Source organism: Molossus molossus, unplaced genomic scaffold (assembly GCF_014108415.1).
Source record: "Molossus molossus isolate mMolMol1 unplaced genomic scaffold, mMolMol1.p scaffold_m16_p_7, whole genome shotgun sequence".
Taxonomy (NCBI): Eukaryota; Metazoa; Chordata; class Mammalia; order Chiroptera; family Molossidae; genus Molossus; species Molossus molossus.
This window is the reverse complement of record NW_023425401.1, coordinates 30,876,318-30,904,175: the sequence shown is the minus strand read 5'-3', so window position 1 is coordinate 30,904,175 and position 27,858 is coordinate 30,876,318. Positions and strand designations below refer to the sequence as shown.

At 35.4% G+C, this 27,858-nt stretch overlaps 1 long non-coding RNA gene across 1 annotated transcript; it reads right to left on the bottom strand.

The window, feature by feature from the left end:
- Nucleotides 1–226: 226 nt before the first annotated feature.
- On the bottom strand, nt 227–22,966 carry LOC118620134. The gene is made up of 3 exons (XR_004957376.1): nt 22,780–22,966; nt 8,814–8,907; nt 227–398 (listed from the first exon to the last, which is right to left on the bottom strand). It is a non-coding gene; the product is annotated as an uncharacterized LOC118620134 (long non-coding RNA).
- Between the last annotated feature and the right edge of the window lie 4,892 nt (nt 22,967–27,858).

Sequence of the window (27,858 nt, the reverse complement as noted above, 5' to 3'; positions counted from 1 at the left end):
TATTTAATTGACGGGGTTTAAGTACTGAATGCGGGATATGAATTCTACCCTCAAATCATTTAACCTCTCTGAACCTGTTAACATTTAAAAAAAAAATCTTAATAGGAAATTTTACTATCACTATATAAGTCCTGGAAAATCATGAACAGTATGAAAAAATTATTAGAGGCAAAAACCAAGACTTCTGAACCAAACCAAAATTAGATGAAAACATTTATTTTTTTGTATTACGAAAGCAAAAAGAAAGCCAAGCAAGTAATGAAATAAACATTTTTCAAATGTTCCATCCTGGATTGTGTGTCCTAGAATTTAGTAACAGTTCAACTTTAGGTTGCTTCAATACTTCTTCTGGATACTATGAGGTCTCCATCTTGTAGCCATGTTTCTCTAGTTCAGCTCTAAAACAAAACACAAAAATACAACATCACTAGATATTCTTTATGATAAATTAAAGAAACAGGTGTTTTTTGAAAATAATAGAATAAAGAGCAGAATGAGCTAAATCTAGGCACAATTTAAAATACTACCAGATAACTTTACTTTAGTCCCTAAAAAGAAATCTATATAAGAAACTGGATGTGAAGCAACATAATGCTAATAAAATTTCAATTTCCCACTAGTAAACTTATATTTCATATTCCTAAATTTTCTGATAAATCTATTTACAGAAGAAAAGTAAGACATTTACTGCTATCTTACAAATACCATACAAACGTTCTGTTAATAATAGTTAAACAAATTCCAAGAATCATTAACCATATGGTTAAGACACTGGTATCAAGCTTTTAAGGATTTTATATTCATAACAGGTATTACTATTACCTACATATAAAAGATAAAACAGATTGCTTTCCATATTTACATATATCTGTTGAGCTAAGCAAGACAGAAATTATAAATCAAATTTAAGGTGTATAAGAATTATTCTGCGTTAACTATATGTAGGCAAAATAAATATGTTATAAAGTATTAAATGAGACTTTACTTTCCTAATTTTAAATGTGAATAAAAATCTCAAGAAATTATATAGGAATAAATACAAACTCTTTTTAAAAACACCTTTTATCATTTTAAATGATTTATTCAACATGAAGTTTCAGTTACACTTCGAAAATGTCAATTGCAATTGTTGATCAGCCTTATATAAAACATTTCCACAAAAAAGTTCAGCTCTGTAATGAATTTCAGCTATTTAAACTACCACTCCACATATCACCAGCACTTTACCTGCCACAATTTAGATTTTATAATAGTTTACCATAAAATTATTTGAGGGCCACTCCATGATAAAACATTATTCAAACATAAAGTATAATTAATATGTCCTACATCATTACATCCAGTAAGACAAAAGCATTTGTTCTCAAGTATAATATAGGTTAGACACTATCATACTATCCAATATAAACACAATATAAAAAACACATGTTGGGCTCAGCCAGTATGGTTCAGTGGACTGAGCATCATTCCATGGACTGAGAGGTTCCAGTTCAATTTTCGGTCAGGGCATATGCCCGGGTTTTGAGCTCGATCCCCAGTGGGGGGCGTGCAGGAGGCAGCCGATCACTATTTCTATCTCACAGGGATTTTTCCATCTCTCTCTGTCTCAAAATAATCAATAAAAACATATTTTTAAAAGCAAACACGTGGTGGGAAAAATATATAATAATTTATCATTCAATTTCCCAAGCTCCGTCAATTCCTTAAATTTTTTAGTTATTTATAATATAAATATTAACCTAAAGTCCATGAACAATATTAAGGCCAGCGATTATTCATATGAATCATCTTTTTTCTGCTCAGGTGTAGAAGGAGCTGGAGTAAAATGCTAGATTAGTAGGAGTCAAAAGATCACCAGCACAAGTATCTGACTCTACCCTTTCCTTTGTTAAAGTTAATTAAAAAGCTTCTTTTAGCCCTCTCACCAATAAAATTGAAGACTTAATACCTGTCCATCATATGTTTCATATTTAAAATAAAAATAATTTTAAAAGTTTCTCAAACAATAGTTTTCTGCTGCCTTTAACAAAATCAAGTGTACATTATCCACTCTCTTTTTAAAAATATTTTTTTCTTTCTTGATTTTTTTAGAAAGAGAGGAAGGGAGCGGGAGAGATAGAAACACTGATGAGAGAGAACACTGACTGGCTGCCTCCTGCATGCCCCCCACTGGGGATTTGGCCCACAACCTGGGCAATATGCCCTGACCGGGAATCAAACTGGTGACCTCTTGGTGCATGGGGCGACGCTCAACCACTGAGCCACATCGGCTGGGCACTTTCTCTCATTTTAATAATGACAAAAAACAAAAACAGATAAACAAACAAACAAAACGGTTTCACGTCCTAACAGGAGGTGGTAACCAATTACATTTATAAATTGTTTACAAATACAAAAGAAATAACGACATATTTCTCCATTAGCTAAATTCTTAGAGAAGTTGAAAACTTCTTTTCTAGAATTTAGGATATATAAGAAATCAAAATACAAATATATCAAGGCCACTAAATACAAAACACAACAATATGAAAACACTAGTATAGGAGCCTGTAAAATGGAAAAATCCAGCAAAGAGAAGAAATGGGACACACATAATGAATGTACACTATTTGAAACAAAAAAAGCAGCAGTCCTTTTACAACAAAACAAGAATAAGACTAATAGTCACTAGTAAGTTTGGGAATTCCTCCTACTGTCCAAAAAAACTACTCTGATACATATGGCTGTATCTGACACAGTAAACCAGACAGTATAGTTTTTATGTAAAATGTGATGCAGGATCAGGAAAATCTGATAATTCTACCTACTTCTGATATACAGAGAAACAAATGTATCAGAAACAGCAAAAAAAGAAGGACTTTTAGTTACTTGGAGACACAGATTGACTTATTCTTTCTTCTACTTGTTAAAGGCAATTACACTAAACAGAAAGAGAAACATGAAAAGTGGGATTCTATGTCCTTGCTGAGATATATGGTGTTGGAACTCAAGAAATATGATTGACTCTAGAGTATAAACTGCCTCTCAAAATTAGATGTGTTTAGGACACAGTATCAGAAAAGAGAACACATGTCTTTTTTTTTTTTTTTTTTTTTTACCGTGGTTTACATACGATACCACATTAAAAGCCTCAATACCTTTTATAGACTAGGAAGAGTATCTCTGCTGGAGACCTGTTAATCAAGACAAGTTTTTTAAAGCAGAAATATAAATATTATCTGAGGCTGTGCTGTCCGATATAGTACTTGCACATGGCAATTTAGTAAAATTAGTTCATTAAATGTAGTACATTAGCTGCGCTGGCCATATTTCATGTGCCCAACAGCCACATGTGACTAGTGGTTCTGTATGAGATAGTGCAGCTTATAGAACTCTTCCAACACGTTACAGTAAGTTCTATTTGACAGTACTGGTGATGTATCAACAACCTTATGAGGAAAAATACTCATGCCTGAAACAGGAAAATTTAAAGAAATATCTTATTCACTAACAGAGATACCAAGATTTATACACTTACGAAAATCCACAAACCTAAATAAAGGTAGAAACACAACAGGGAATATAAGAGAACTGTGGAAGTGTATTATAAAAACAAGCCACAAAGAACATATGGATAATATTCTACTTCCAAACCAGTAAAAAAGGCAAGATATAGTAGTGACAAGAAATCCAATTATCAATACATTTACTAAAAATCCCCAATGAATTCATAGTATTCAATAATGTTTTAGCCCTGGCCGGTCTGGCTCAGCAGTTAGAGCGTTGGCCTGTGGACCAGAGTCCCGGGTTCAGTTCCAGCTAAAGGCACGTACCTCAGTTGCAGTTTGTCCCTGGCCCAGGTTGCGGTGGTGTGGGTGGCAACCAGTCGATGTGTCTCTCTCACATCGATGCTTCTCTCTCTCTCTCTTCGCCCCTCTCTTCCTCCTGCTCTGAGGATAAATGCAAAAAAAAAAGTCCTGCGGTGAGGATTAAAAAAAAAGTTTTAATTTTTGTCTTTATTGATTTTAGAGAGAGAGGAAGAAAGAGGGAGAGACAAACAGAAACATCAATTAGCCACCTCCTGCATGCCCCACATTAGGGATCTGGCCCACAACCTGGGCATGTGCCCTGACCAGGAATTGAACTGATGACCTCTTGCTGCATGGGGCGATGCTCAACCACTGAGCCTTGTCAGCCAGGCTTGATTTAATTTTTAAGAGAAAAGTGCTACTTTCTAACTAATAAAAGATAAAGAAAAAAACACTTTCAAGAAATTTGACTTATTTGAATAGCAAAGGAAGAAAACCCATTTAGCTTCAACTTTAAATTTTCAAGAAGAAAATAGATAAAAGACTAAATGTAAGTGCAAAACCATAAAAATCCTAGAAGATAATATAGATGACAAACTCCCAGACATCTTTCATAGCAATAAGATATATCTCTTTAGGCAAGGGAAACAAAGAAAAAAAATAAACAAATGGGACTACATCAAACTAAAAAGAATATACACAACAAAAGAAACAAAAAAGTGAAAAAGGTAACCCACTGCATGGGAGAACATATTTGCTAATGATACACCTAATAAGGGCTTAATTTCCAAAATACATAAAGAACTGTTATGTCCAGCTGATGTGGCTCAATGGTTGAGTGTCGATCCATGCACCAAGAGGTCGCCAGTTTGATTCCTGGTCAGGACACATGCCCAGGTTGTGGGCCCAATCCCTAGTGGGGGGCATGCAGGAGGCGGTCAATCGATGTTCTTGCTCATCAATGTTTCTCTCTCTCCCTCTCACTTCCTCTCTAAAATCAATAAAGGAAAAAAAAAAAGAACTTTTACAACTCAACACCAAGAAGACAAAAAGTCCTAAATAAAAAATGGGTAAAGGATCTGAATAGACACTTCTCCAAAGAGGACATTCAGATGGCCAACAGACATATGAAAAGATGCTCAAAGTCACTAATCATCAGAGAGATGCAAATTAAAACCACAGTAGGATATCACCTCATGCCTGTCAGAATGGCTATCAGCAATAAATCAACAAACAAATTAAGGCAAGGATGTGGAGAAAGGGAAACCCTCATGTATTGTTGGTAGGAATGTAGATTAGTGCAGCCACAGTGGAAAAATAGTATGGAGTTTCCTCAAAAAATTAAAATGGGCCCGGCCAGTGTGGCTCAGTGGATTGAGTGAGCGTCACCCCATGGATTGAAAGTTCCTGGTCGGATTCCTGGTCAGGGCATATGCCCGGGTTTTGGGCTTGATTCCCAGTAGGGGGCATGCAAGAGGCAGCTGATGGATGCTTCTCTCTCACATTGATGTTTCTCTCTCTCTCTCTCTCTCTCTCTCTCTCCCTTCCTCTTTCTCTAAAAAAAATATATATGTATCAATAAAAACATTAAAAAAAAAAAAAAAAAAGCAACTACCATTTGACCCAGTAATCCCACTTCTGGGAATATATCCTAAGAAACCCCAAACACTAATTCAAAAGAATATATGCATCTCTATATTCACTGCAGGGTTATTTACAATAACCAAGATCTAAAAATAGCCCAACTGCCCATCAATAAATGAGCGGATAGAAAAACTAGGGTACATCTAAATAATAGACTACTACTCGGCCATAAAAAAGAAGAAAATCTTACCTTTTGCAACGGCAAAAGATCTGGAAATTATTATGCTAAGTCTAAGTGAAATAAGTCAGTCAGAGAAAGACAAATACCATATGACCTCTCACTTATCTGTGGAATCTAATCAACAAAAGAATTTAACAAACAAAACAGAAACAAAAGCATAGATTTATAGAACATACTGACAGCTGTCAGAGGGGAACGGGGTTGGGGGGCTGGGGGAGGTAGAAGTGGGCAAAGGGGAGATAAATAGAAACAGAAAGAGACTGGACTTTGGGGGGGGGTGAGTGCACAACACAGTATGCACACAATGTTTTATTGAGTTGTAAACTTGAAACCTGTATGGTTTTATTAACCAAAGTCACCCCAATAAACTCAATATAAAACATTTCAAGAAGATAAAAGAAAACACTGTTATACAACTAAGAACACAGAATAGTGACCAACAGAGTCAGAAGGCCTGAAAATAAATACTGTAACAGCAGAAAGGGGGATGCATATAAAAAATAGGTAGGAGGATGTTCTCTGAGGTGGCTCCGTTTTAAAAGGATTGCACCAAAAAGAGTGGCAAGAACTGATATAAATAGAATTGATTTAATCACAGAATGGACTGAGATCTGTAAAAAGAACAAAAAGGGCTTTTGAGAGCTTTATATGAATAAAGAAGAATAAGAAGAGATAGATCAAATGCCTGGAATAGTTAGTGTAATAATTAACAGATTTTAGAGGGAAAGCAGGATTATTGTTCAACAGCTACTGTTCCTATCTTGTCCATAAAACTGCAAATGAAAAAACATCATTAAGACAAAATTGAAAAGACAGCTCCATAATGCATTACAGTAGTTTAAAGTCTCAAGGCTCTGAATAATTACATCTCAGGGTACTGAAAGAACAAAAAGATACAGTCAAAAATAAGAGTCAGCAATTCTGAGATATCATGGAAATTGTACAAGTACCAGAATAACAGTGAAAGGTAAATTGGAGAAAGGGGAGAAAGGAGATGGGTACAATTTATATTAATCTCCAGAATAATACTAAAATTGATGTTAGTCTCCAAAATACTAAAAAAGACTTCACCTTGTAGGGTTTTAAGCCCAATTAAAAAAAAAATGTAGTGTAGAACAAAAGCTATATCATAATTAAAAATATATTTTAAAATTGTGTTCTAAATTATCTCACTTCCTTTTTGAAGAAATGCACTAGACTAGAAAAGTAGAGGATTGCAACAGAACTTTCATGTCTTGATTTGAGCAAAGTATGTGACAGTCTACTTAGATATCTTTGGGGTGAAGACAGACACACATGGGTTGAATCAAAACACAACTGGATATTCACATGCAAAAGAATAAAGCTAAACCCTTACCTTCACAATATATACAAAGGTTAAGTCAAAATGGACTGAAAATTTAAATGTAAGAGCTAAAAATTCTAAAACAGAACATAGAAATACACTTTCATAACCTTAACTTTGTCAATAAATTATTTAAAAGTAGATAAACTAGCCCTGGTCGGTTTGGCCCAGCGGTTAGAGCGTTGGCTCACCCAAAGAGTCACAAGTTTGATTCCGGTCAAGGGCACGTACCTCAATTGTGGTTTGATTCCTGGCCCTGGATGAGGTCGTGTGGGAGGCAGCCAGTCGATGTGTCTGTCTTACATCAATGTTTCTCTCTCCCCCCTTTCCTCCCTCCCACTCTTATCTGAAGATAAATGGAAAAATATCCTCGGGTGAGGATTAAAAAAAAGAAAAGTAGATAAACTCAACTTCACTAGAATTAAAAAACTTTTGTGCAAAGAACACTATGAAGAAAGTGGAAAGACAACCTAACAGAATGGGAGAAAATATTTGTAAACAGTTATGTCTGATAAGGTCCCAGTACCCAGAATACATAAAGATCATGTACACCTTAACAACAAAAACAACTCAACTTAAAAATGGGCAAAAGACTTGAACAGATATTTCTCCAAGATATATAAATGGCCAACAAATACAAGAAAAGAGCTCATTATTAGTCATTTGGGAAGTATAAACTCGAAACCACAATGAGACAAATACCAATTCACATCCACTAGGAGTTATAATACAATAAAATACAATACAAAATAAAAAAAAATTAACAAGTTTTGGTAAGAATGTGAAGAGATTACACACATTGTTGGTTGTAATGTAAAACTGTTCAGCTGCTGTAAAAAAAGTTTGTCAGTTTCTCAAAAAAGTTAAAAGAGAATTATTATATGACCCAGCAATTCTACCTCTAGGATTATATCCCTCCAAACTGAAAACATGATTTCAAACAAAAACTTGTACATGAACGTTTATAGCAGCTCTATTTACCACAGTCATAAGCTAGAAACCACCCAACTGTCCCTCAACTGATAAATGAATAAACTAACTATGGCATACCTATACAATGGAGTATTTATTCAGTCATAAAAAGGAATGAAGTACTGATACTTGCAAAAACCTGGATGAACTTGAAAACATGCTAAGTGAAAGAAGCTAGACACACAAGATCATTGACTGTATGATTCACTTATATGAAACATCTACCACAGGCAAATCCATATACAGAAAGCAGAATAGTGGTTGCTGGGGGAAAAGAGGAATGCAGATTGACTGCTTAATAGGTATGGTATTCCCTTTTGGGGTGCTGAAAGAAAATGTTTTGCATTAAATAGAGATGACGGTTGCAGGACACTGCGAATAAACAAAATGCCACTACACTGTACAATTTAAAAAGGATAATTTTATATTATATGAATTTCACTTCAGTCAATCTAATACGGCAGATTTGTACATGAATGTGAAAAAGTACACTCCCATCACCCCAATCTCCATTCCAGGTGGAGAATCACCAATCTATTGGGTCCTAGCACTCTACAATTCTAATTTCTCCTAAGTTATTCAATATTGGCAGAAAACTAACTTCAACAGAATTAAACCCACAAGGATAAAAAATAGCAAATATGCTTCTATTTAACTACTTTTGTAAAAAGCCTAAAAAAGAACAAAAGTTCTAGGCAATTACACAAAGTATTCATGTTTAGAAACACAAGAGATGAAGGCAATGTCTTAATTTTCATAACCCAAAAACATATTTCAAAGATTAATTATCTTTTAAGAGCTAGATTATCATATGTAGATGACATACAGTATTCTATGCTTACAATTAATACTAAGTTATATAAAAATCTGGCTTAAAGCTTACCGTAACTGATTGGAGAAGTCATCTTCTACATTGTCATCATCCCAATTATCCTCCCAGACATGTGCATCTTCATCTTCATCTAAACCAGTCCAATCTGAAAACAGAAACAGATGCCGTTGAAATAGTTCTCATGTATTATTTCCATAAACACAAAAACTTCAGAAACTTTGCCACTGAAGACTAACAATTCAAAAGATTTAATACCATATATATGAGAAATGGTCATCTTCCTATTTAAATCTCAAGGCTGTCATGTATATTCCCTCAACTCTTAAATCTGCAGATAATATAAAACAGAAGTTAACATAAAAAATTGTTTGCCATGAAAATTTGTTATAATTTCAGGAGGATATTCACTTTCCTGATTTTTCCTTGGGCTAATTTTTATTTATTTTTTTATCCTCACCCAAAGACATTTTTCCATTTTTTGTTCAGATAGAGCGGGAGGGGGAGAGAAACATCGACGTGAAAGGGACACATTGAGTGGCTGCTGCCCGTACAACCCAACCAGGGCCGGGGACAAACTGCAACCAAGGTACGTGCCCTTAGCGGAAACCGAAGCTGGGTCTCTCTGGACTGCAGGCCGACGCTCTAACCGCTGAGCCAAATAGGCCAGGGCCTTGGGCTAATTTTTATAAGGTCTATTTCATAATCTTTTTTTTTTTTTTTATCCTCACTTGAGGACATTTTTGCATTTATCTTCAGATAGAGCAGGAGGGAGAGAGGGGCCACAAGAGAGAGAGAAACATCGATGTGAGAGAGACATATTGACTGGTTTGCTACCCACATATCCCCAAACGGGTCCAGGCACAAACTGCAACTAAGGTTGGCACCCTTAGCGGGAACTGATCCCGGGACTCTGGTCCGCAGGCTGTAACTCTAACCACTGAGCCAAAATGGCCAGGGCTATTTCATATTCTTTTTCTTTTTCTCCTCACCCAAGGACATTTTTCCATTTTTTGGTCAGATAGAGTGGGAAGGAAGAGAGAGAGAGAAACATCAACATGAAAGGGACACAACCAGTGGCTGCCTCCCGCACGACCCAGCCAGGGCCAGGGACAAGCTGCAACTGAGGTACATGCCCTTAGCGGGAACCCAACCCAGGCCTCTCTGAACCGCAGGCCAACGCTCTAACTGCTGAGCCAAACCAGGAAGGGCTATTTCATATTCTTTTAAAAGATAGCTCTAACACTAGGCAAGTTGAGTAACAGGAAGATACCAGCCTGACATTCAAAACTGCTCAATATAAAAAAAGGTAACTCATACAGGTAATAAAAAGTACACCAAATATTTTCTTAAACTTGATTGCAAAATTGTTTTAGAGGATAATGTCTTTATTATTTAAGACATGCACTTTGAAATATTTAGGAGTCAAATGTTATTTTGTTGGCAGTTTACTTATAAATTGTTCTAAAATATATATATTTGATATATATCATATATTATATACACGATAGAGATAAAGCACACATGACAAATATTAACTGATGAAACTTAGGTGTTTGTTGCCCTCTTCCTAAAATTGAGATATAATTAACATATAACATTATATTAGTTTTAGGTGTACAATACAATGATTTGATATCTGTGTGTTGCAAAATGATCACCAAGTCTAGTTAACATCATTATAGAGTTACACTATTTTTCTTGTGATGAGGACTTTTAAGATCTACTTTCTTAGCTAAAGGAGAATACTGGGAGGCATCTTAGCTACTCTTTCTCTTTCAACTATCACAATCATAAACCATGTCCTTTCCAACTTCCAACTATCTCCAGGGTTCATTCTCCGTCTCCGTATTCTTACTGCCACTATGTTAACTGAAGAGTAATTTTTCCCTTCACGGACTATTCTGTGGTCCTCTATCTGTCCCCTTCCTCTCCAATCTTACATAGTATATACCCACCCTCCACTGATGCCTAAAAGAACCACTGCCCTTCCTGTGGCTAGTATTCAAAATCTTCAGGTAGGAACCACATTTTATTAAATTTGTTGGACACACAGTAGAAATTTAATAAAATGTTGTAGTTCCATTCAGAAACTACATTTCTCAAGTTCCCTCTCTCAGGGTTGGTCAGTTTGAGGAAAACAGATGCTAGTGATGATTTCACTAAAGCCAAAATTATATATTTCAAGATAGAAGATATCAACAATATCATGTATTACGAATGAGTTATGTAAAATTCTCAATTGTATTTAAGACTGCTTTTGAGAAATGTGATCACCGCATTCAATGCTCCCCTAAGAGAGACCATGTGGGAACTATCTTTAAGACTACAGTGCCTAAAAAGATGAAAAGGTTTCCCTTGGGCAATTTGTTTCAGGTTGCTAAAAAGCAACAACATACAGTCAAATGTATGTCTAACTTAAACCAGTGTATAAGGTAGTGAATGTATATTCATTAGTAAAGACTCTCAATAAAAAAAAAATTAATTTTTACCTGCATAAATTTTCTTATATCCTAGTATTATTATTCTCAAAGAGGAAATATTGCGATTACCTAAATTGAAATCCTATACTATTATTCTCTGAGGTCCTTAACAATAGTAATACTCTATAATGGTAAGTACTAATTACATCTCGAAATTAAGTTGACTGGGCTAAATATATCCTTACATTTTCTCCTTTTTTTGCAGAAGTACCTTAAAGCTCAAACTGAAAATTTTTGTTTGTCAAACTATATATTTTTTAAATTTATCTTTATTGTTCCAAGTATTACAGTTGTGCCCCCTTTTCCCCCCACTGACTCCTTCCACCCTCCTCCCATCCACCCCTCCCAGGCCTAACTATATTTTTAATGAGAGTAGATTAAGAAGTTAAAGAAATGGAAATCATATTTAGGATTTTCCTCAGTCTATAAGAGTGATCAGACAGCTACTGTAAATCAGTTTAATAGATATAGCTATTCCCAAAGCTAAACTGAAAGAATAACATTTCTGCACTTTCATAGACTAGAAAAGTTTCTTAGTTAAACCAAGGGTTAATCATTACCTGTAGGGACAAAATAGTACCATTACTCTCATAGTGCCATTGCAATAAGTAATAAACTGTTTACTATGTACATTATAAAATTATATATAAATTTTCTTTTTTTTGTTCTTCTAAAAATAGAGAATCTCAATAAAAAAGAAGTGAACTATTCTAGGGTAAAAATAAATGGGGCAGAAAATGCAGTATTAAGTACACAAGAGAGAGAGACATTAAGAAAAGGTAGTATGGGGTATAGACTAAGATCAAATTTTAAATATCCAAGGAGCCTCATTTTAAACAGTAGATATATTTCTCTGTAATACTGTATCACCAAAAATCAACTAAATAAATTTAATTTTTAAAATTAAATGAAGTTCTTCAAATAATCTCAAACACATCTTTTATATAAACTTAGATTCCTGTATGTTGAAATTGTAATGAAACAACTAAATCCATTATCCCTTTTACAGCAAGTAAACAATAACCACAATACTATCCTTCTACATTCCTCCACTATAATCTAGAGCTTTGCAGCTATCTAATAGTATTAATGGACAACTTAGGATTTTTTTGTTTATTTTGTTTTATTTTAAGCCCTGGCCGGTTTGGCTCAGCGGTTGGAGGGTCGGCCTGTGGTACAGAGAGACCTGGGTTCGGTTTCTGCTAAGGGCATGTACCTCGGTTGCAGTTTGTCCCCGGCCCTGGTTGGTCGTGCGGGTGGCAGCCACTCGATGTGTCCCTTCACATCGATGTTTCTCTCTCTCTCTACCTCTCTCTCCCTCCCGCTCTATCTGAACAAAAAATGGAAAAATGTCCTCGGGTGAGGATAAAAAATAAAAAAATAACATTAAGGCCTTCCATATAAAATAGGCACATAAAACTATTTCATTAAACTGCATTGTAGCAAGGTTTGGCTTTATACTTCAAGTTTTTATAAAAAAGACTGAGGACTATTTAAAATTAGAGGATTTTAGTGATAGAAAAAGCCTTAGAGATCAGTATAGATAATATCCCTTTGTTTGAAAACCACCACCATTAGCACTACCAATAAAAATAGAGAAAATAAAGACTGTCTTACAAGAAAATATTAACTTTTCCTATCATTATTTCATGACATCAAATCCTAGACTCTAAATATGATATTTGGGACAAGCCTAGAAATAGAAATTGTCAAATTAAATATTTGTTTTACTGATATTTTAAGGAGTCTTCCTTTTCCCCTTTACTGATTTTAGAGAGAAAGGAAGGGAGAGAAAGACAGAAACATCAACGAGAGAAAGTATCGACTGGCGGCCTCCTGCATGCCCCTCACTGGGGATTTGGCCCACAACCTGGACATGTGCCCTGGCCGGGAATCAACTAGTGACCTCTTGGTGCATGGGTCGACGCTCAACAGCTGAGCCGCACCAGCTGGGCTAAGGAGGCTCTGTAAAACTATCTAATGGAGTTTAACGTTCCACAAGATCACCGGAATTCATTAAGACTGGATAATACATTCTTGAGTAAAGGGGTTGACATAAATCACAACTGAATTGTGTTAAAGTTCTAAGACACCAAACCTCACATCAGCCTGAACAACTTCTAATTGATCAGCTTTCTAAATTGTTAACTAGGTGGTTTCCATCTGCACTGGTCCTTAAAAAGGAAATGATAATGTGTCAAGTGATTCAAGTTAGAAATATAAAATAATAAAATTTTTTTTCACATAATCTTTGCTAATCTTGGAAACTTACCTTTTCCAGAATAGTAAAAATACAGGCCCCCAGCAACTTTAATCCAATTATGACTTGGGTCAAGACACATATTTCAATATTGTTATTAGTTGATATTCAAATGTCAAGCTAGTTTTAATTCTTTTAACTTTGGGAGACTAAAGAAACACACTTGTTAATTTGTACCCAACTGCTTCAAAGAGGCAGAAACATTATATATTCCATTAGTTGTTTTTTTTTATAGGAGTCCCAATCTTTAATTACAAAAGGGACATACTAAAAGAGATAACTAGTTTCAACAGTCTTTTTTAAATTTCAAGAATGGTACAATTTTTAATTTATTGAGCTGAATTCTAATGATCATTTAGCATAAGGATAAAGCAGCTATCTCATTCCTCCTTTAACAACCACCTCATGCTACTTTAATGGCAAGAAAGGAAAAGAAAGTAGAAATAAAGTCCAAGAAAAAGAAACTGCCACAAAAAGAGGGTTAGGGATAGGGTAGAATTGTGAGCAAGATTTTAGGTAGAACACAAACACAAAAAGACTTGACAATAGTTCTATATTTCTTTGGTATTATTATACAGTACTTTAATTCTGACACTTTTGAGTATACAAAGATACAAAAATGGAAAAGCTGGTTAAATTCTCCATTAATCATCAAAAAATCTGAATATAATTTTTAACCTTATTGGCTTATCCTAGGAGTAAGATGCACTGAAACTCCTATGCCATGCTAGCCTTCCAATCTCCACAGATGAAGAATCCAAGACAATTAACTGTTTGAAATACAAATTAAGTATTTTAAATTATTTAATAAGAGTACAATTAAGAAAGTTAGTGTTCACAGTGACAAGCCAGAATCTATAATGTATTTTAGGGAGAAATTTTAAAGATTTTATTAACTAGAAATGTATTAAACTATATTATGTAAAAAGTTTAAGTGATAGGGTATAATAGCCCCAAATATTATTTCCAACAATTGCAAATTCTCCATACTGCACATTATAATATGTGTAAAGTCTACTAAGTAAACAGGTAACATAAATAAGGTGTGACTGTTGTAATCTCTAGGACTTGGCTGACATCTCCTGTAATATTATCTGACTGAATTTATTTTAATTTTCAACTATAACATAACACTGCTAACCATACAATTTCATTTAACCACTCAGTTTTAAAGCCTTAAACCCAGAAATACCCTTTTTTAAAAGATCAAATAATTGCATAACAAATAAACACAGACAATAGTAGGGGGAAGGCTACAGAGGGCCGGGAATGGGGAGAAGAGGGTCAATGGGGAAAATAGGTGGACACCTGCAGTACTTTCAACAATAAAGTTAAAAAAAAAAAGGTCAAATAAAATCAAACATGGATACCAGATTCATATCTAACGTCTTCCTTCACTATGTGGATGACTTTATAAAGTATACATGTTATCTTCAACACTAAATGCATTGCCAGAACTGTGTGTGATTAATCGTTTAAATAACGACATCTGTGTTGACTTCAATGTGCAGGCCTCCAGATGTGTACTGGTAAAAAAAAAAAAAAAATTACCATATTTTAAGAAGTCAGAATTAGAAATAACCAATAACAGATGCCTAATGCATAAGTTTCTAGCAATTCCAAATTATTTACGACTTTGCCCCCAAATATGGCTTTGTTCACATTTGCCAATAAGAACTACATCTGTGACCAGCTTTAAATTTCAAAAATCTGAGCTATCAAAGATCCCATATACTTAATCTAAGTATCACCTTGACATTAAAGTGTAAAAAAGAATTTTCTCTCAATGTTTTTAAAATTACTTACTCTCCCTTACCTCCGACATACATTCAAAATTTCTTAAAAGTATAAAGGATACCACTTTGGAAAAAAGTAAAGAGGAAATTCAATTTATACCAAATAGGGCTGGCAAACGATCTAGTCTATACTGGTTTTCAGGAGTGTCAAATTCTCATTCATCCCTTAATAGTAACGCTACTCTGAATATAAACAAACTAATCTCCAGCAAAGTTTCTTCAAATAAAAAATATGCCTGTATATGTAGAACATTATATAAAAAAAATATAAGAGAGACAGTTGAAAGTTCAAAAAAGTTCTAACTTGTACACTCACCATCACAGGTGAATATTAAACAGAACAGCAACAAATTGCAAATAGTATCCATCATATGCTCATGGATATGATAATGAAGTCACACTAAATTTAGTCATTCTGAGATAAATTTACTAATGTTCCTGCTTAAACTGCATAAGATTAAAACATTTATAAAATGTTCACTTCTGTAGGTTATTGTGATACAAAATTGTCTATAGCATAGTGATCTAATGTCTAGAGTCAGTGGCTAAGAAGTCAGTACCTAGCCCAGCATCATTGCACCATTTTCTTCAGCAAGGACCAAAAATGTCAATAAGGAACTTCAGAGCAACTACCTAAAGCATGTAATAAATGATGCTGGTACCTGACTATCGGTGAGCTTTTAGTTATTTGCTGCCAGGAGTCTGAAAAGAAGCTCAAAATAACTTACATACTCATTTATAATTTTGAATTTATAATTCAAAGAATTCTTTTCATCAATAATTTTAAAAAATATCTATCTGGCAGAATGGTACCACTATAAAGTCATGTTGACTTTAGTTTCCTTTGTTAATAAAGGAATAAAGGGTTTTAATCCTCTATTATACAATTCTCCAAAGCCATTACTACTCTCATCTTTTCCAAGCCCTCATGCCCTATACTCATCAATTCCCTCTTTGTGATCCTCCACACTACTGAGTCAAGGGTATCCAATGTGAACTCCACCATCAGTCATACATTAGACATGCCAAGTGCAAAATCACAACCTCTGATTTCTTCTTACTCCCAGCACTCTATTATCAAACAATAAGGCCAAGCTCCCTTGTTCTTCTTCCATCACTCTCCTCACTTCTTTTCTAATAATAACCTATTTCAGGCCCTTAGTCCTCACCTAAGCTATTTCAACAATGTGCTAATTAGCTTCCTGATTCAGTCTCTTTCTTTCTACCCTTTCAAATTAATTCTCCTGGGTTAATTTTTCCCAAACTGCCTATCTAAAAGAAAACTCACATATATCAAACAAACAAACAAACAAACAAACAAAAATCCCATGTTCCACCTACCTAAGGATAAAGTCCAAACTGGTCATTTGGCTTAAAGCCCTCGAAGATTTTTCCCAAATTACCTGCTCTGAAACCACTGTTTCACAGCCAAACTTTTTACTCGTTGATTTTCCACCTCCAAGCATCTACTTCTTTGTCTTTCTTTTGGAAACCCCTTTCCTACATTTCTATCTTTTGAAAACTGTTCAAATGCTGCTATCTCACATTCTATAACCCCCTTCAACTTCTGTTGCACTTTACCAATTGACTGCACCCCCTATCTCCCAGCAGCAGCAGCAGCAGCAGCAGCAGCAGCAGCAGCAGCAGCAATGTAAAGAAAACCAAATGAACTCCTAACCAGAAGCCCAAAAGATAAGATAGTCCAAAGCAAAGTAACTCTGGTTTAATTGAAGATTAAACCAGGAGAGAAGGACTTGAAGTCCCAAATCCCAGGATAAGCATCTGCAAAATACTGAAAAGCTCAAGTTTGGTATAAAAATTATTGGTCCTTTATCTTCACTCACATATAAACACTAAGTCCAACGACAAATAAATCTACCTAAGGAGTCAAATTTGGCTTAGTGGAGCCTCTAGTTAACTGTGACCTTGGTCTTTTCCTGAGCCCCAAGTATAAAACCGTAAGGCTGCTATAAGGATTAATGAGACTATGTATCTAAAGCACTTAGTATTAAAAATTGTAGTTAACAACATTCTCTCTCTGCCCCACTCAGTGCCAGATTTATAGAAAGCACTCAACAAATATTCAATGAATAAGTCACTTACTAAGTGCTAATCACTGCCAGGGAACTTGAAGGTGATAGAGGTTAAGAGAAACATGTTCATTTCTACCAAGCATTACATATACTACAGAACACACAAGTGGGGAGGTAAGGTTATTTGATTCATTTTTAATAGCTCCGAAGAAGAGTATTGAGTTTGAAACTTTTATTTTCCCCTAAATGTTTTCACAGTCCATCACATCTTTCATTGAGTAATGTAAGTCAGGAATGCTTATTAATTGTTCCTTCTGCAGAATAAGTGAGAGAGCTAATCAAATAGTTTTTCAAAGCGGTTTTTACTGTGTAATATCCTGGTCACACCTCTCACTATCCCCTCCCAAGCACCAATATCTTGATTTGGGGTGTTTGCACTCCACAGTATTTTTTTAATACCTCTTGTCCATCTGTAGGCATACTTAAACAATGTATGCTATTGTTCTATGTATTATCATATTTTACATAAATAAGCACACTATATTTAAAAGTACTCTTGGAAAAAACATTTAAGAATATTTTTTAATGTAAAAGTTTTCATACTAGAAAATAAATGATCAAATAACCCCAAAATCATGCAGCTTACATTGTAGATATACCTAAAATTACAAATAAAATATTTGTTAAAAATAGTTCAAATTCTAAGTAAATTAAATACCAAACATCATCCAAAATCCAAATCCCTAAATAGACTGGGGGGGGGGGGCGCTCTAATATTCACTGAATACCAACTTTATGCCAAACTCTATGCTATGAATTTACATGTATCATTGCTATAGACTGAATGTGTCCCCCAAACCCCAAAATTCTTATGTTTAAGCCCTAACCCCTAATGTGACGGTACTTGAAGATGTGGCCCTCAGAAGGTAATTAGGGTTTTATGAAGCCATGAGAGTGGAGTACTCATGATGAGATTATTGGTGCCATTATAGAAAAAAACAAAACAAAACACCAGAGAGCTTGCCCTCTCTTCTCCACTTTGTAAAGGCATAGTGAGAAGGCAATAGTTTGCAAATCAGAAAGAGAGCCCTGACCAGGAAATGAATTGGCTAATGCCTTGATCTTGGACTTTCCGGGGTCCAGAACTGTGAGAAAATACAGCTCTGTTGTTTAAGGTACTCAGTATATGGTATTTTGTTATGGCAGCTTGAGCAAACTAATACAACCATGTAATACTTGTATAACTCTAATTGTTATCCAAAAAATGTATATAAAGAAACTGAGAATTAAGAAGGTAACAGTTCAAATAAAAACACAATGGTCAATCTCACTCAAAGAAATCAAAGTCAAAATGATGCAGTTACATGTTTCATCCCTCAGGTTTGCAAAGACTAAAATGTTTAATATGGAATATAGGTAACCTAATGAGAAAAAAGGTGAACTGTAGATGGTACTGTTAACTAACGTAATTCTTCTCAAAGGCAATTTGAAAATATATGTCCAATATCAAAATGCACCTGGGGGTAGCATTCCTGTGGGGTATAGCACTGCAAGGTTGGTGTGTCAAAGCCTGAACAGGGAAAATAAGTCATCCAATACTGATGTGAGGAGGGGAGAGGGTGGCCTGACATAGAATGTTGAAGACCATGGGGGTAAGGAGGGCATCTATGTGTGGAGGCAGCAACAAAAATTGGTTAGGGAGGAAGACGACCAAATAGACAATATATTTACAATAACAGAATCTAGGTATCTCACTAATGGGGAAGGTTATGACGAACATGGAAAGGAATAAAAAAATAAACTCTGAGATTAACAGATATTGGGAACAAGTGTGAAATCATGATTTTATACAAATACTACCGCAACTGGAGTTGCCTTCTAAATATCATTCCTCCCTAAAAGGAATGGGTCTTAGAGAAAATGCCTGATTCCAGGACAGGAGCAGGGAAAGTACAAGATTAGCTTCAAATACTTTCTTGTGCCAGAATGTTAGGAAATACACAAAGAATGACCATGACATGTCAAAAGGTCACAGGAGATAGCTTGGAGGTCTTCCTAATGTTCAAATAGGGGACAATTTGAGGATCAAAATAAATAACAGCAATAAATTGTAACCCACTGAATGAGAATCCATATGTCTGTACTGATATAAATAAGAAAATGAACAAACTGAAAGTTTGATGATGAATGGAATACTGTATTTACATGGTTTCAAAATCCCTCTTCACAAAATACCAGATAATTATGAAGAGAAAATGAGTACTCTAACAATGGAAAACTCTCCAAGACACTACCTTAACAAAATGACGAGAATGAACATCATTAGTAGTAGAGCAAATTAGAGTCATGTTCTCCCTGACAGGATGCAGTAACAACAGCATGACTATGATATTCCTGCCAACGTGCAGAACCTAAATCTATTCATGTGGACACATGAGACGAATCAAAGTTAAGGTACAGTCTATAAAATAACTAGCCTATAATCTTCAAAAGTGTCAAAATCACGAAAGTCAAAGACGACAAACTGAAAACTGCTCTAAACTGAAGACTAAAGGGACATGACAACTACATGTGGTAATTCATGACTGAATCAAGACATTATTGAGACAACTGGAGAAACCTGAAAAAAGATTTGTGGACAAGATGATAGTAATGTATCAGTGTATTAATTTCCAATTTTGATGTTTGTACTGCGATTATGTCTTTGTAAGAAATTTATATTAAAATATTCAAGGGTGATGGGCATCAGGTTGGCTACTTACTCTCAAATCGTTCTGGGAAAAATGGCTGTACTTGTAATTATTCCGTAAATTTGCAATGATTCCAAAGTTAAAAATTATATTAAAATATAAAAATGCAGCTGCCAATGTAATCTAGCAATTTCTTCTTTAAGAGTTTATCTGATAGATAAGCACAACAGCTAAATAAATTACTTAACATGCACCATGGAACTAGTAGTACATAACCATTAAAAAGCATGAGGTAGCCCTGGCCAGTTTGGCTCAGCGGTTAGAGCGTCGGCCTGCGGTCCGGAGAGACCCGGGTTCGGTTCCCGCTAAAGGCACGTACTTTGGTTGCAGTATGTCCCCGGCCCTGGTTGGTTGTGCGGTGGCAGCCATTCAATGTGTCCCTTCACGTCGATGTTTCTCTCTCTCTTTCCCTTCCTCTCTCTCCCTCCCACTCTATCTGTACAAAAAATGGAAAAATATCCTCAGGTGAGGATCAAAACAAAACAAAACAAAACAAAAAACCATGAGGTAGATTTTTATATTAATGTGTAAACATGTGCCTAAGATATAAACTATGAAAAGCAAGTAGAAGCATAGTATATACAACATAGACCTCTGGGTGTATTTAAAAAATACAATCAAGCACACACAAAATTATATACATATATATAAATTCCGATGGATACTTAGTTTTTGTTACTTATCAGAGCAGTTTTTATTAGTAAATATTGATTGATTTCACCTCATTGGCTAATTTTGCAAAATCTTACTAATTCAAGTGAACATTAAAGAAAAAAACTATCTGAATTATAAACCAAAGAAGAAACATACAGAAATCTGAACAAAACAATTTCAAATGTTATTTCTCATTCTAAATGGAAAGTTTCCTGAATGAAGTAGGTTCTACACATTCAACCCTGAAGACAACAAGTATTCTGTAAGGTGACCAATAAAAGGTGAATTACTTAATGCAAATAAACCAGTCTGTTGTGAAGGCCTTTTTCTTCACAAAAAAATACTTTGCTTTTCCTTTTAGCTTTAATAAGATTTTTTACTATGTAACTACAAACATTTTGGACAAATTGCTGCTCACAACATAAACTCAGAACAAGAACAAACTGCATATTCTGCAAAAGCTGGTTAAGATGAAAGTTGCTGAGAAGAATCATGTGTATCATCAGGTTCACAGTTATCTCTAGATCCTTTTTAAGCAGTCATTCTCAACTACTTATTTTAAATACACATTCATTCATTCAACAAGCATGTACTGACCACCTACAAAGTACCAGGCACTTTGCTAAATGTTAACAATAAAGCTAAGATTGGGGACTAACCACTTACTAGCAAGCTTTTAAAATCTGAGCCTCAATTTTCTCAGGATTGTGATAATGAGACTATGTAATGCAAACAAAGTGCCTAATGTCGTACTCTGCATATGCTAAACAATGAATAAATGGTATTTCGAAATACGAAGTTTAAGTAAGAAGTGGATCCTGCCCTCAGTAAGCCAGTTTTCTACTGTGTACTTCAAAAATGGATTATGAACCAACGTGAAGGTAGGTAAAGAAAACACATCTGACAGATAAATCTACTATCAAAAGAGAAAACAAACAATACCCACAATATATAATGAATCCCAGAATTGAAAAGAAATGTGCCTTGGTTAGTTTATGAGTGTGTATAGTATGCACACTAATGTCTCTCTTCCTCCATTAAAAAATAATAAGCGTGTACTATAAGTACAAAGAACAAATGTCCCAGCTGTGTGGTTTTATTTTTTAATAGAATCATGATGGATACAACTTAGGACAATTTTAGTGACACACTAATTGCTCAATGTAACAAATTTGTACAGCATTAACAATTTCTTCTACCACCTTCAGAAAAACTACCCAGTAGTAACCTCCTTTTCTTATGAAACAAATATTTATCCTACGTATAACATTTAACCAATAAAGCAAATGATTCTGAAAAATCTAAGTAACCACAACGCTCTAACAAATACACAGCTGAAGAGTTTAAGAATTCCGGTGTCAACTGGGCCGGCTGTCCACCAGCTGCAGTCAGCGATGTGACATTGGGAAGTCTCAACTGTTCCAAGCTTCATTTTCTTTATCTGAAAAATGGTAATACCGGTACCTACTTGCTGCATCTGTAAAAACGAATTAGCTCCTCTTGGGAACCATGAAGCTAATAAAAACAGAAATTTTAGGGTCGAAAAAAATCCTTAAACTTACGTTAGTTCAAAGTTAAGCAATCAAAAATGAGCGAGGAACAAGCGTAAAACAATAACGTGTATTAAGCACCAACACCTGACCCTCCCACCCTACTTAACAGGCCTCACTTGAAAAGCCCTCCAAGTAAGCAGCACTGGCCTAACCCAAAGAAAAAGGGAAGAGGTGCCGTGGTCGCGAACGAGGTAACCCGGCTCCAGGTGGAGGGACCGACCATCCCGGACACCGGAGCACGCCCGGGGTCACCGTGGCTCCTCCCAATGAGGAAGCAGAAGGCGCTCAGCCTCACCGGTGAGTGCCCCCGCGACACTCCGAGCCCGAAGCCGGGTGCACGGAGGGTCGCACCTGCAAAGCCTCCTGGGCCGGCCACGGGGTGCAAACTTCCCGCGGGCGCCTCTGGGCCCGGGCCTTGCTGCCGCGCCTCCTCCAACCCGAGGCCTGAGTCACCGTACGCGCGGCCCGGGGGCCGAGGCCCAACCGCTTACCTTCCGCAGGGAACTCCTCGAACTCGTCGTCCTCCTCCAGGAGACCCAAGTCTACCGGCTGCTTTTTCTCTGACATCCCGACCCTCCGAGCCAAAACCCTCTCAGGACAGGAGGAAAGTTGGAGGCACTCTCCCTCAACACATCCGCCACCAGCGCCGCCACCGCAGCCTCCGCCGCCTCACTCTACCATAGAGACGCAGGAGACTGCTGCGCGGGGAATGCTGGGATACTGGAGGTCCGCCCAGCGCTTCCTGCGGGTTTAGCAATTACTCGGAATTAGAAAGGTTGATTATTGTTGTGCTTTTTCGATCTTATCCGGAATGTTTGAATTGACTAAATGGATATGTGGGTAGGTTTCCCTGGCTGGAAAAGACTCATAATGTGTAGAAAATTAAAACCTGAAGGGTGAGGTGTCCGCCAAGATTCATTAAAGGCCTACTAAATTCCAGGTCCTGTGCGTAGATTATATAGCTCCATCCTTACACCAATTCCCTAAGCAAGGTATTAAATATCTGTACATCACAGAAAACTCATATTTAGAAATGGCAAAAGTCACTCAGGTAGTGCCAGACAATCCAAATACAGATTTGTTTGCATGACTTTAATCTCCAAACTTTTCCATTGAGAGTAGCTCCAGCTTATAAATTACATTGTGGTGAATACCCTATTAAACAGTGTGTGTGTAATAACTGGTTTACAGGTTATTTAAAATAATGCTGTGTAAAACTTGATATACGTAATATTCTGTGGTGTTCAAAATATATCATTTTGAATTTTTTAAGTGTCTAATATCATTTGGAATGTAGTTGTGAACCATATAAAACTCCACATGTCATATGTATATGTAATATTATAGTTGAATACTATGTAAGTTAATAATTGTAAATTTTGATACGTGTGTTTGTTTATATGTTTAAATCTTATTTATTCAACATTAGTTTATACTGTGCACAATGTTCTGTGCTAGAAAGTCAGAGGTGTAGACAAGGTCCTTCCCATCAAGGAGCTCATAGTCTACTCCCAGACATGTAAACAGAGCTCACAGTGACACAATAATACATTTGAATCTCTATTTTGAAATAAAATTATCTGAGAAGTGAACAGAATGTATGAGTGTGCAGAGAGAGAATGGAATAACTAAATAGAGCACACATTTGAACCGGAATTTGGAAACCTACAATTAGATATAACTTTAAAAAAATAAGATTACCTTTTATAATACTATTTTGACTTGATTACTAAACACAGTAGCAGTCTTCAAATTAAGTTCCAAGTATATGTAACTTAGGTATGTTACATAAATAAGTACCAAATTAATGAAATAAGAGAAAATATGAGGAAAATCTAAAATTGAAAGTGAATGTAGACAGTAGAAATGCACAAAGTATGTAGTATATTTCTTCATATTAAAGTCCATTTGTATGGCAAGCATTTGCTAACTCTGATGAGATCTCTTAGAGTCTAAAACTCTCTATCATGCCTTCTATTATACATATATCACTGGGAACCACACACCAAGTTGAAGCTTAGGGCAGGCAGTTTGATTTTGACATCAAAGAATAAAAAACAAATCACACATCTGAGCAGTCATTTTGTGCAGAGAAAAGATTTTCCCAAGAACAAGTTTATAGAGACAGAAAAATTAATGGCTGCCAGGAGATGGGAGTAACTGCTAATGGATCTAGGGTTTCTTTGTGAGTTGATAAAACTATTCTGATATTGGTAGTGATGCTGATTGAGGATGGTAATGACAGACAGTGAGGATGGTTACAAAACACAAGGAATATACTGACCACCACTGATATGTACACTTCAAAATGGTGAATTTTATGTTATCTGAAGTATATCTTAATTTTTTAAATGCTATTTAAAAATTGACCAAATAGTCAAGAATCCCAAATTCTACTTCCTGGGCCTGTTATTTGACTTATTTGATATATGATCACATTTTATCAATTCTTAGCAAAAGAAAAAAATCAACAGCAGTATAGTAATTTTCCTCCCTAAAACTGAATGCATTTGATTTAAAGGAATAATTGAGAAACAACCTTAAGTCCCATTTATTTTATTTTGTTGATTCATTAAATACAGATTGCTGGAATCACTGGATAACTTCTCATTTTAGCCAGCATGGCATGTGGCACAATGAGCAATTTTGCATTTTAATGGTCATGGCACAGGGGAAAACTTTGGAAAATGATAGCTATTACTATGAAAGAGGCATCAGAGGCATTATTGCTTAGTTAAATTGAGCATGTAAGAATACATATTTGATCCATCTATAAATATTATAGATATAAACCCATGCTGAATTCCCACTAAACAGGGATTTTAGGCAAATTACTTAATTTCTCTAAAGTACATTTTAGTTACTTGCAGAGTTATAGTAAATATTTAATGAGATTATATAATGTATTTAGTTTATACCTGGCATGTAATAAGTGATCAATACACATTAGCTATTATTAACTATGGGACTTAAAATTTAAAATATCTCAGATCTTCCATACCAATCCTAAAAGTCTCTAAATGTGGATTTTGTTTCTTAGATGATATTTTGGTGATACTTTGTGAGGAAGTAAGTCCCTCCACAAGATAATAATACTATAAGTAACAGCAGCTAACATGTATTTAGTGCTTACTTTGTATTGGGCACTATGCCAAGCCCTTTCTGTGTATTTACTTATTGAATCCTCCTCATAATAGCCCTATTAACTGAGTACTTAAAATTTAAATTCATTTTATACTTGAGGTAACTGAGACACAGAGAGGTAACGTGGCCGATGTCACAGTGTTGAGGCATGGTGGAGCTATTATATCCTAAGGACTTTCTTAAAGACAGGAAACAAACCATCTCAATGTGTGGAAAGGCAGACAGTTCACACAGGAATCCCCAGAATCATTTCTTTCTAACACTACTACGTAAACATATACACATATGGGAAAATGGCAAAGCATATCAATGTAACAGAAGTTAGAGGGCAAAAAGGTAGAATGAAGGAGAAAAATCAAACCTTGGGGTTGATTTAGTTCTCTATGTCTAGGAATCCTCCACAACTCTAGTGAGAAGCATTGTAGTCAAAACTATACCTTTACCTGCATATCATATCCTGTCTCTAATTGGTTGATTTAACTTCATAGGAAATCAAGTTAGTAGCAGATTTTATAGTAGATTATTCCATTTGTCTCAAGCAAATCTTTTCTCCCCCTAAAAGTTTCATTTGGGATCCATATGGTATTAATTATATCATAAATACATGCTGGAATCTTTGTTTGCTATGCAGTAACCATTCAATAATTAGGCAGGATGGATCATTCAAAATTGACCTTTCTGTATCTATCTCTATCCAGGAAGAAATGGTGAAAGGATGTTAGATGGCCAATATGTGGAGGAAGGACCGATTTTAAAGGTATCTTCATTTTGACTTCAAGAGGAAATAGGTAATTAGCCAGCCATGAAAAACTGAGGAGGCAAACCTACGATGTCCTTTCAGGGTAGGTAAAAAGCTTAGGCTCCAAAGTTACTCTACCTGAATGTGCTACTTATGCTCTTCTGTGACCAGGTTATTTCATTTATTATAATGTCCTCCAAGTTCATCTATGTTGTTGAATAGTACAGAATTTCCTTCTTTTGAAAGGATGAATAATATTCTGTTGTATGCTTCTATATACCACAGTTTCTCCACATCCTTGCCAATACATGTTGCTTTTTGGGGCTTTGTTTCATTTTTGTTTTGTTTTTTATAGTAGCTATTCTGAAAGATGTGAGGTGATATCTTATTGTGGTTTTGATTTGCATTTCTCTGATGATTCATTATGTTGAGAATCTTTCACATACCTTTTGGACATTTAGAAGTTTTCTTTGGACAAATGTCTATTCAAGTGTTTTGCACATTTTCTAATTGGGTTATTTGGTTTTTGCTATTGAGTTGTAGGATTTCCTTATATATTTTGGAGATTAGCTTCTTATCAGTTATGTATAGTTTGCACATATTTTCTCCCATTCCATATGTTGCCTTTTCACTCCATTTCTTATTTATTTTTCTGTGCTGAATTACTTAGTTTGATGTACTATAATTCCATTTACCTGTTCTTGCTTTTGTTGCTTGTGCTTTTGGTATTATATCCAAGAAATCAATGCCTAGACCAATGTTATTAAGCTCTTTCATATGTTTTCTTCTAGGAGTCCTATAGCTTCAGATCTTAATATCTAAATTTTTAATCCATTTGTGTTTATTTTTTAACCCTAACCTGAGAATATATTTAGAGAGGGAGAGAGAGAGAGAGAGAGAGAGAGAGAGAGAGAGAAACATACATCCATCTGAGAGAAGAACACTGATTGGTTGCCTCCTCTACGTATTCTGAACAGGAATGGAACCCACAAGCTAGGTATGTGCTCTGACCAGGAATCAAACCGACAACTTTTTGGGTGTATGGGATGACGCTTCAACTAACTGTGCTACCTGGCCACGGTTGTGTTTATTTTTATATGTGATATATGTTTAATTGTTTGGCTTTTAGGGCAGTAATAAAAATAAAATAAAAGAACATTTTCTTTTAAAAACATAAAATTTGAAAATATATCATTTTTGATATAAAGAGATGTTTTTCATTCTCTTTTCTTAAAATGATTTAATATTGTTTATGGGTTCTGTTCTGAAATATGATGCCACATGAAGACAAGGTCCGTCCCATTTCAGAGTTTATATCCCAGTAGGTTCTTTAGCTTCCATTAGTCCACCTGGAATAAAGCTTCTAAAATTTTTCTGGAGCAAATAGTTGGGACTAACTGTGTTTCTAAACTTTAATAAGCATTCAAGTCTCTGGTGATCTTATTAAAGTGCAAATTCTGATTTAGTTGGTCTATCTAAGGCCTGAAATTCTACGTTTTGAACTAGCTCCAGGTTGTTCAAAATTGCTGGTCTGGAGACCACATTTTAAGAAGCAAGGATTTAGATGAAATGGAAGAGAAAATATCCGAGTTTCTGAAAATTGATGTAACTAACAGCTATCTAGTCTATAACTTGTTGTGGCTCCTTTAACAGTGTAGGGAAGAAAAGACTCTCTACTCTCCTAGGT